We start from the raw sequence: 9,742 nt of genomic DNA, 5'->3' as shown, positions 1-9,742 counted from the left end.
AGGGCCAACAAGCTACTTAAGCTAGTTTTTACACACTGTAAAGGAACTAATAAGGTGAAAGGTTCAGTTAACAACAATTCTTTGCTAATCAGCTTTGAGACTCACATTATATTTGTGCATCCACACTGTTTGTTCAGTAACATCCCAATGCAATTATGCCAAGTAGAACAGAAGAGGTCCAGGCTTGGCCTCCTTTGTTACACATTTTGAATCTTACACTGCATTTTGAATTTTCCATGGTGGGGGGGGGAATCAAATTGAGCTAGTGGGTTTAAAAATATCAGAAAGAAGCACATGGATATAAAGTGACCAGGAATACTTTTAAACTGGGAATTAGATGATTTCTAACCACAAGAACTGTGGAATTATGGAACAGTCTCCCAAGAGAAGTAGACAGCATAAAAAGCCAAATTCTCTTATGGTGGTATTTGGCTGGCCTGTAAATAGGATGGTGTGTCAGGGTTGCCTGTTAAGACCAGGCACAAGACTTGATGAGTCAGGAGATTCCTACCATGAGTGATTACTGTCTTCCTGTCTCCCAGCTACCCATTCTGTCTGCTACCACCATATGGCAACTACTGCTAGAATTAGCCATCTTCCTTTGGCGAGCAAGGAGCTGGGATACAGGGCAAGAGAGAGGACTTCATATGCTGGCCAGGTCCAGAAGCGCTCCACTGAACTCTGCTGTGAGAAACCAGGCAAGGTTTGCCACAGGCTGGAGTGCCCAGTGCTGGCTGAAGGTGTTTTGGTGTTTGAAATATAATACCATGCTGCTAAGGCTGGGATTCTTGACTATGTGTAGCATCAGGATGTTCCTGGGCTCAGAACTGCATGCACTGACACTAATCACTGCATTTTCATAAGGTGCCCGCACCTTTCACTGCTTTCCCAGCCTTCTGCTGCATGTTACTGCCTGGCCTCATGGCAGAGGCAACAAGGGTAAAGCTGTGCTTACCCACACCTCAGCTGTTGCCGTTGCAACCCGGTGTTTTACCCTGAAGTATACTTTCAGCTAAATAGCTACAGCAACATGTGTTGGGACAGTGAAGGTGATCTGGGACTGCAGCTCTGTCCTGCTTCCCTTATGTGGTCACTTATTTTGGGGACAGATGGCCAGGAACAGCCACATATTCAGTGAGATATGCAATCGCTCAATCCTCATACTCAGCTCTGCACTGCCTTCAGCTGTAGAACAGTGATAGGAAGGAAACAGGAAAATACCAAGTCCCTACTTGATTTGGCCACATAATGCTCTGAGACATATGGAAAGGTTTGGAAAGCTCCCTTGTTCCAGTAAACAGACTTTTCTTACTGTATATCTGATAATTTCAGCCTTTTCATGCTGAATAGCTCCTTAAGCTCAGTTCTTGACCCTCTTATTGTCTCTGAATATTGCTTTTCTGCAGAAGCAGCTTCACTGTGTTACTGAGCCCATTTCTGCCCCATGTGGAGAGTCTAGGGAACACATATATACTTATGTCCTGCTCAAAGGTGTCCTCTGAAATTTAACCTGTTTGACTAAAGATCGAAATCTGCCAGTGTAAATGGAGCTGTACCTGTTTGCCTCAGAGAACTGAACCGACTGAATCTCTGAACTACAGTAAAAATAATCTCAGAGGATTATGCTAAAAGCAACAGCGAGAGATAACACAGTCTGAAATATGTTCCATATACTGCAAAATACTTCAGAATCAAATACTAAGCAGTCTACTAAACTGGAATACACAATGGCGTTGATTGAGAGTCTGATTTATCTGCTAGTCGTACTGGATCACAAAAGCCTGGGTTACCTCATGAGCAGTCTCTACTGGCTGGAGAGGTATTCTGCCATGAAAGGAGTGAGTAAACAGAAGTTAAGTAATATAAATATGAGTATGTCAGGCCAGAAACACTAACATAAACTAACATAAGCATCCTCCTTAATACAGATGAAGGGCCTTGGTTTCCCTGATTCCTAAAGAAGTTAGTGTTATGACTACAATCCAAGATTATGTCCTGCGATTGTTAGTTACCAAAGATGATGTGAAGGGGCCATTGACCCTAATGTTTGGGGCCTGCCTAATTCACAAGCTTGGTTTCTATTCTTGAGGCTCTGTTTAGAAGATCTGGACAATAAAATGTCTTCTGTCCTACCTCTAATCTGTTAAAATCAAGTTTGAACACTCTAGCATTCAAGTTAGGAAAAGCTAATGACAGAGCTGAACATGAAACTTTAATTATAGTTTCGTATGGATCATATCCTACACATGCACTTCTCCAAAGGCACATTTTAGTGCCTAGTTCGAGAACACTAGTTCTGTAATTCATAGTGTTTATAGCTAGAAAGTTTCTTCAGTATTACCCAGTTAGTCTTTAAGCCTAATGATTCTTTCAGCTATTGGTATTTGCCACGCCATCCCACACTTCCATTCCACCTCTTTTTAATTAGGAGCGGATTATTTCTTCCAGAGGAGCTACTGAGAGAAATCTGTTTGCACTTGGCAGTTAGGCCAGAAATGTTACTGCCACTCCTGCTGTAATTGCCTGCTAGCCTCTATTAGTTTGTATTGATCTGACACAACCCACATTGTTGGATGCTTTCTAAATCTCTCTGAATTCAGCCTAAAATGAAGTAAATTTTACCTCTTTTTCCCTTCAACACACCTCTAAACCATATAAAAAAGCTTCAGCTCTTTTACAGTTCAGATTTCTCCCAGTGACAGATTTAATATTAGTTCACTGCTACACACTTCCAGGGCCAAGCCCCTGTAGCAGAGCTGAACAGAATAATAAATAGTGTGGGACAAAAAAAACCCCATACTACAGCTACAACTGCTCATTACAAATTTATCTCTAGTGCTGCTTATCTACTGATTCCAGCCTTCTGTCCCATCCCAGCCAAACCATCTGTATGCTTAGCAACAGCAATCACCCAAAATACTCTGCTACTGTGGCTGCTGTGAAGAGCTCTGGACTGTATGCTCCTATATCACGCCTTAGAAGTCAGTGGCTTTGTAGGCTGCTTGCTTTCCTCCCTGTTTGTCTTCAAGGGGATAAATGTGCAACTGTTTAACTGCAGGACAGATGTCATGATTTGCTATCAGGCTTTTGCCTAGTGCTGCTTTAGATGTGTCAGCGATGTATGTTGAATCTGCAGGCACAGAACAAGGCTAGAAAACAGGAGGCATCACCTTTGCCAGTGCTCTGCTGCACAACTTTGGGTAGCTATTTTAGCTTATTCAACTTCCAACTCCCACTTCTTCTGTTTGCCTCTTGACTCTGGTTTTAATAAGAATATAATCTTGGGCAGAGATAGTCTGTTTATTAACAGGCTAATAAATGGCATCATGACTGGAACTTTTTTTTGTTGTTTCTAGATGTTAATTTAATATAAATAAGGAGCAATTAAACAGTCTTATGTCCTATCAATAGCATTAGCTCACTTCAATACAAAAACGGTTGGTAGCTGAATGATGTTGAGGTGTGTGGTATTCAGCCTAAGTTTATTACCTTCAGATGAGCATAAACTGCAAATAATTGTCTGAACTGAAAGAACATTGAAGTTCTGTGGGGTTGAGCCAACAGCACTGGGAACCAGTTAGTATTTCTCCAGAGACCTTCAATGCTGTGCAATAACTCGTTCTTTCAAGAACTGATACTGGAAAGGAAGTGAAATGTTTATGGGCTACTAGGAGAGAGTTTATTTATATCAGTCTTCTGGAGCCATTTCATAGCTCAGTATCTTACAGCCATCTGGACTTCAACAGTGACAAATCTAACATGATTACGCTGCTGCCTTGCACTTCATTTCTTTTTTCAATGCCTCACACTAGTCAGTTGCCAAGCCAGTCTCTGAGGCATGCTGACTTCTTTGGCTGCCCCAGAAAACAAGGGAACAAGGGCACTGAATAAATGCTTGGCCATACGGGCTTTTATGGAAGGCATCTCATAATTCATCCTTTTTAACCCTCTGAGCCCAAAATACCAAGGCCATCCACTCTGTAGGGCTAAATGTATAACCTCTGGCAAACTGAGGGGTATTCTTAAACCATTTCCAGCTGAAAGACTTTTCCCAGCCAGTCAGAAAAGCAACAGTACATGCTAATTTCTACCAGCAGGCTCCCACTCTGGGTTTCAGACCACCTGTGCATTTGCCTAGGGCCTGTACACGCTGTGCTGTAGGGACTTAGTTTTGTGTATGCGTGAGGTTGACAATACATTATGCCCCCCCCCTCCAAAAAAGACAACCTACTTGTTTTCTTCCTTATTTGTTTCTGTTCATTTTAAACTTCCTTTGCTAATTTCCAGAGCACAATTTGCATTATATTTGGGTTCATTTAGTTAAAGGCCTAACTTTGATTTCTCTATTTGTCAGCTTGTGTATGTATTCATGAAGGCGCATCCCACTGTCAATGCCCAAAATAGTTTAAAAAATAAATAATAAAAAATCCTTTTCTTTTTACAAGGAAAATCTTTCTAAGTGTCAACATTTAAGTATTATGAATTCTTAAGCCTAACAGTACACTCCTTCTAGAGAGAGACCACTCAGTCCACAAGCACGTCAATGACAAAAAATGTTTTATGGAGCTGTAAAACTGGCTCAAAAAGCCTCCTTGCCAGTCTCCTGCCATCAGCAAGTTCCCCGAGCTATGTACAGCTGATCTGCTCATTTTATACGAGTTCTCCCCATGGCCTCTCATGTCCTGTTCCAGTGCTGGCGCATAAAGACAGATCAGAATGCAGTGCTATCTGGCTGTTTCTCCCATCCTAATGGCAGTGAGCAGCTGGGGCACAGCTGTAAGAATGGATCTGGGAGTTTACTACCTGTCCTGGGGAGCTGGCAGATGCTCCAGCCAAGCTTAATCTGAAAGCAGTTGGGAGCGTTTTTCACTGAAATAGTTGTTCTAAGAAAAAGCATCAGAGGTGACACTGATTCCTTACTCACTTGTAAGTTTTGTGTTAGAGAAGCAAAATTCTTCATAGAAGCCACAAAATATATAGGAGGTATTTCCAGCTATTACAGCTTTCCTTTAGCAACATGTATGAGAAGCTCTGAGCAAAAAATTCCATGATGATCTCTCTCTGCCTTCTTTTGCTACTGTATTTGCAGCTTAATCACTGGACTGCAATGTCCTGACTTAAAGACCAGGGCAGTTTGGTTTTTCTGACTGTGAAATGAGGGTAAAGGATCTGCTTTCTAGCCTGGTCCTTTTTCTGTGTGTGTTTTCGCCATGTATTATTGTTGAACAACTTCCCTCATGTATGTAATAAACCAGAAAGTTTGGTATGACACAGTGCAAGAGTATGTAGTTGCTTGGTGTATTTTAACTTGACAGTATCAGGGTCTGACTCCAGGGGCCATTAGCCATCATCAGCCTGACACAAAAAGCGGTGCTAAGGCATACTTCCATCCCTGAAATACGCCATGCTCAGCAGTGAAAACATAAGCCCTGCACGTTCAGGGCAACCAAAGCTGAGGCAGAGGCTTTGTCAAATGAAGCCACAGGGTGCAGTAAAAATGGAAATAGGCAGTGAGCTAGGAGCAGAGACATACGTCAAAAATGAGGGAAAAAATAAGAGCAGTTTCCTAACAACAGAGCTGGATGTAGTGATCTGAGAGCTCTGCAAGTGTAATTGCTTGTGTGCCATTCGGAACACTCCACCTCTGTTTAAAGATGTCTTGTGTACGTAAACACATTATCCTAGAGCCTGTACTGTGTCCTGTCTTAGGCCAATGGCAAAAAGAGACATCTGCCAAATGTCCTTCTACTTGGCAAAGGAAAGGTTTGTTTCTGCTTCAGCAGGTAATACACAGCCCACGGTATTTTACAATAATTAGGAATCCAGAAACAGCTTCTTGAGATGGAGCCCTATTGTGCTGGTTGTTTTCTGAAGCATAAAACAAGAGAAAGTTGCCCTTTTGATGACTTTACATTAGCAAGTGTATCCTTGTGGTTTCAAAAGACAAAGTAGGAGACATTCAGGCTGGATTTGAAAACAAACACCTCCTCCCAGGTAGGGTACCATCTAATTAACTTGATCAGAGCTACCCCAGCAAGGAAAAGACATTAGAAACTGAAGAGCCCCAGTGCAGTTCTTAACCGAAAATCTGATTTTCTTACTTGCTTTGATAAGCCTACGACTTTGTACAAATGAAATCTTTTATTGCCTCATCTCTATGTACAAGGCTCTGTACAATCACGTGCTTTCTGCTGTGCCTTCTGCTTTCTATCAGGAGCAGAGCTGGGACTTTGTTCCAGGTTTCCACCCTCTATAGGCATCACACCACTGAAAATGCAGCCTGGGGAAGAAGCACACAAAACGCAAACTCTTTCAAGCTGCTGCCCTTTAATTTGACTTGAATCATGTGTCTGGAACTTGAGATAAAAGTTTCCAATTTTACTTGAGAAAAACAGGCAGCCAGAAAAATCCACTTTGCAAATCCTGGCCAAAGTTACAGTGCCCTGTGGTGGCACTTGCATCATTTCTGTTCTTGTTTGCCTTTGCATAGTTGCCCTCAATTTTCCCTACTCACTATCTGAAATGTATGCCTGAATCAATCCTACTTACACTGGCTCACTCACAAGTATAAGAATTGTATATCACAACAAACCAAAGGTACACTTACTCTAGTGTGCTGCTTCCAGTGATGGCCAATATCAGACATAGAATCATAGAATCAGAATAGTTAGGGTTAGGAAGGACCTTAAGATCATCTAGTTCCAACCCCCCTGCCATGGGCAGGGACACCTCACACTAAACCATGTCACCCAAGGCTTCGTCCAACCTGACCTTGAACACTGCCAGGAATGGAGCATTCACAGCTTCCCTGGGCAACCCATTCCAGTGCCTCACCACCCTTACAGGAAAGAACTTCTTCCTTATATCCAATCCAAACTTCCCCTGTTTAAGTTTTAACCCATTACCCCTTGTCCTATCACTACAGCCCCTAGTGAAGAGTCCCTCCCCAGCATCCCTATATGCCCCCTTCAGATACTGGAAGGCTGATATGAGGTCTCCACGCAGCCTTCTTTTCTCCAGGCTGAACAGCCCCAACTTTCTCAGCCTGCCTTCATACAGGAGGTGCTCCAGTCCCCTGATCATCCTCGTGGCCCTTCTCTGGACTTGTTCCAACAGTTCCATGTCATTTTTATGTTGAGGACACCAGAACTGCACACAATACTCCAAATGAGGTCTCGTGAGAGCAGAGTAGAGGGGCAGGATCACCTCCTTCAACCTGCTGATCGCCTTGTCTTGATGCAGTTGAGGATACGGTTGGCTTTCTGGGCTGCAAGCCAGACAACATACAACTATCTTGTGTTTTATATCCTCTCCCAGTTTTCAATGGGTTTTGGATCAAAATCCCTCTGCCAGATATAGTGTCTTTGTTCATCATAGCCTACACTCTTACCTGGTAATACCTGGTGCTAAGAGAACTGCAAATAGAGGCAGAGCTCAGTTGCAGAACTTGCATTAGTGTGGAGGACATACTAACATTTTTTTTGTGACAAACCTTATCAGAAATAATATGGTTGTACATTTTCCAGTGGGCTGATATTAAATGCATTACTTACAGATTTGCCTATCACCATTGGTTGGCAACCAACCAATGACCCATACTTTACAGTGACTCTAATGAATACCTAGCACACTCCAGGATTCTTCTGTTTCTTCTGCATTTTTTAGCAAGCACAAACGCTAAACTCCAGTTTACTTCTAAACCCATGTTTTTATTAATCATCCATTAGGAATAACAATCACACATAACAGTTTCTACTCATATTTTCAATGTAGCTGCCAGAATTATTGATCATTTTATAATTTTCTGATTTAAATTTTTTACCTTTCAAAAGTTTACATACTTCTGAGATTTTGACTGTTAAGGATGATCTACATTTGAAATCTGAGTTAGAATAACATAGGGTGTACATACAAAACACAACAGCTATTCCTAAAGTAGTCCATGTACAGAACGCTGTATTGCAGAATAAGATAATCTTACACTGGTATAACTAGGAGGCAGGTGAACTAAATCAAAGTGGAGTCAAGAGCAAAAATTATGAAATAGAAGTGTATATACCTGGTATTGGTTATTCAGAAATTTATGAACAGCAATTCCAAACTAATTCCATGCCTCTGTCTCAAGTCTAAATGAGCCCACCCATCAGGGGCCAAGTAACATAGCTAATTTATCCAGCTGAGCAGTTAAGAGCACCATATTAACATAGCAGTATTGCTTTTAGTATCACAGCAAGCTCATTTGAAGCTCGGGTATTTCTGTTTCCATACAATGTCCCATGAAGGTGGCATGGTTAATAGAATATGAACAAACACAGATTGAAACATCAAAGCAATTGAAAGCCTATGGTCATCTCAGCTGGAAGATTATTGTATTCATGGATGAGGCATGGTAACTGGCTTTGCTTGCACTTCTAATCTGTTACAGGGCTGTTAGACAGGTAAGTATAACCACCATCACTCTGAAAAACAGCTGTTTTGCTGCTGTTGGTGGTCCACCCTACATATGGTTTCAGATGTCAAGCATCCTGGATCCTAACAACAGATTTTCCCCATCTTTTTTTTGCAGATCTTCTTCTATCACAATCAGTGGTCACTGGTGTGAATCCATCTTACTTTGTGTTTGAACAGATCAAGATTCCACATGCACAGTCAGTTAACTGCCTAAGAGGGATCTACAGTGGGATAATGAATTGTTAAATTACCATGAAGACCTCTCTAGTGCTTAATAATTGTAACATATATATGCTATGGATCACAATACTTGGCACAGGTTTGTGTCAGAAGTGACCAACTTAAATGGCTTATGAAAAGAAAAGTATTTCTAGATGATTTTTCAAGGGTAATTTTAAACACCTTCCAGTTCCTGGTGCTAATATTCCTGCTCAAATCATCCTAATTAGCAGTTAGTTGTGAAATATGAAACTGGGTGATTGTATTATTAAGTGCTTAAATTCTGAATATTGACTAAGGAATACTAGAATATGATCTACTGATTCGTTTCAAATTTTAAACCCATAAACCTTTCTTGCATCCATAATTTTCTGTTTAATATTCATTGTCTTGATTGCTCCATCAACACAGGTCCTCTACCAATATATTTTTTAAAAAGGAGAAAAAGAAAGGAGTAGAAGGGTGAAGAAGGGGAAGAACTAGAAGAAGACGGAAAAAGGAGAAGGACGAGAATAAGAAAGGAGAAAACAAAGGAGGCAGAGAAAGAGGAGAAGCAGCAGAAGAAAAAGCAGAAGAAGTGAAAGAAGCAGAAGAAAAAGCAGAAGCAGCACCAGAAGAAGATGAAGCAGAAGATTACAAAGCAGTAGACGATGAAGCAGCAGCAGATGCACAGGGAGCAGAAAAAGAGCAGAAGAATGGGAGTGGGCAGTGCGTGTGTGGCAGGGGGGGCTGTACGTTAACCAGAAGCTAGAAGAACCAGACGTTTTCATGGCAGTTCTCAATGGTTACTGAATAACACCTTTCTCAGATTTGATTCTAGGAACTTTGCCCTGTTAAGCCAAGAAGTCGTGACAAACAATAGAGGTGGGAAGACAGGAAACACAAAATATATCCCATCTAAATTTTAATATCAGTAACATCCAATCAATACTAACTCCACTGATTTCTGCAACATCACCTATTAACAGACCAATCTGATTTTGCACCTGAGTTGACTGAAGTTTGGAACATCAGCTAGTGTTGTGAAGTGTGAAAAAATGCTTTAATAAACAAGAATTAGTGCTAGCGATAA

General features: G+C 41.4%; 1 long non-coding RNA gene across 1 annotated transcript; it reads left to right on the top strand.

The window, feature by feature from the left end:
- Positions 1-8,704: 8,704 nt before the first annotated feature.
- On the top strand, positions 8,705-9,742 carry LOC133215416 (uncharacterized). The gene is made up of 2 exons (XR_009726407.1): positions 8,705-8,770; positions 9,082-9,742. It is a non-coding gene; the product is annotated as an uncharacterized LOC133215416 (long non-coding RNA).

This window comes from Neopsephotus bourkii, unplaced genomic scaffold, assembly GCF_033783945.1.
Source record: "Neopsephotus bourkii isolate Nb327-2 ecotype Australia unplaced genomic scaffold, CSIRO-AGI_Nbou_v1 NB_977, whole genome shotgun sequence".
Lineage (NCBI taxonomy): Eukaryota > Metazoa > Chordata > Aves > Psittaciformes > Psittacidae > Neopsephotus > Neopsephotus bourkii.
This window is presented reverse-complemented; position numbering and strand designations above follow the sequence as displayed.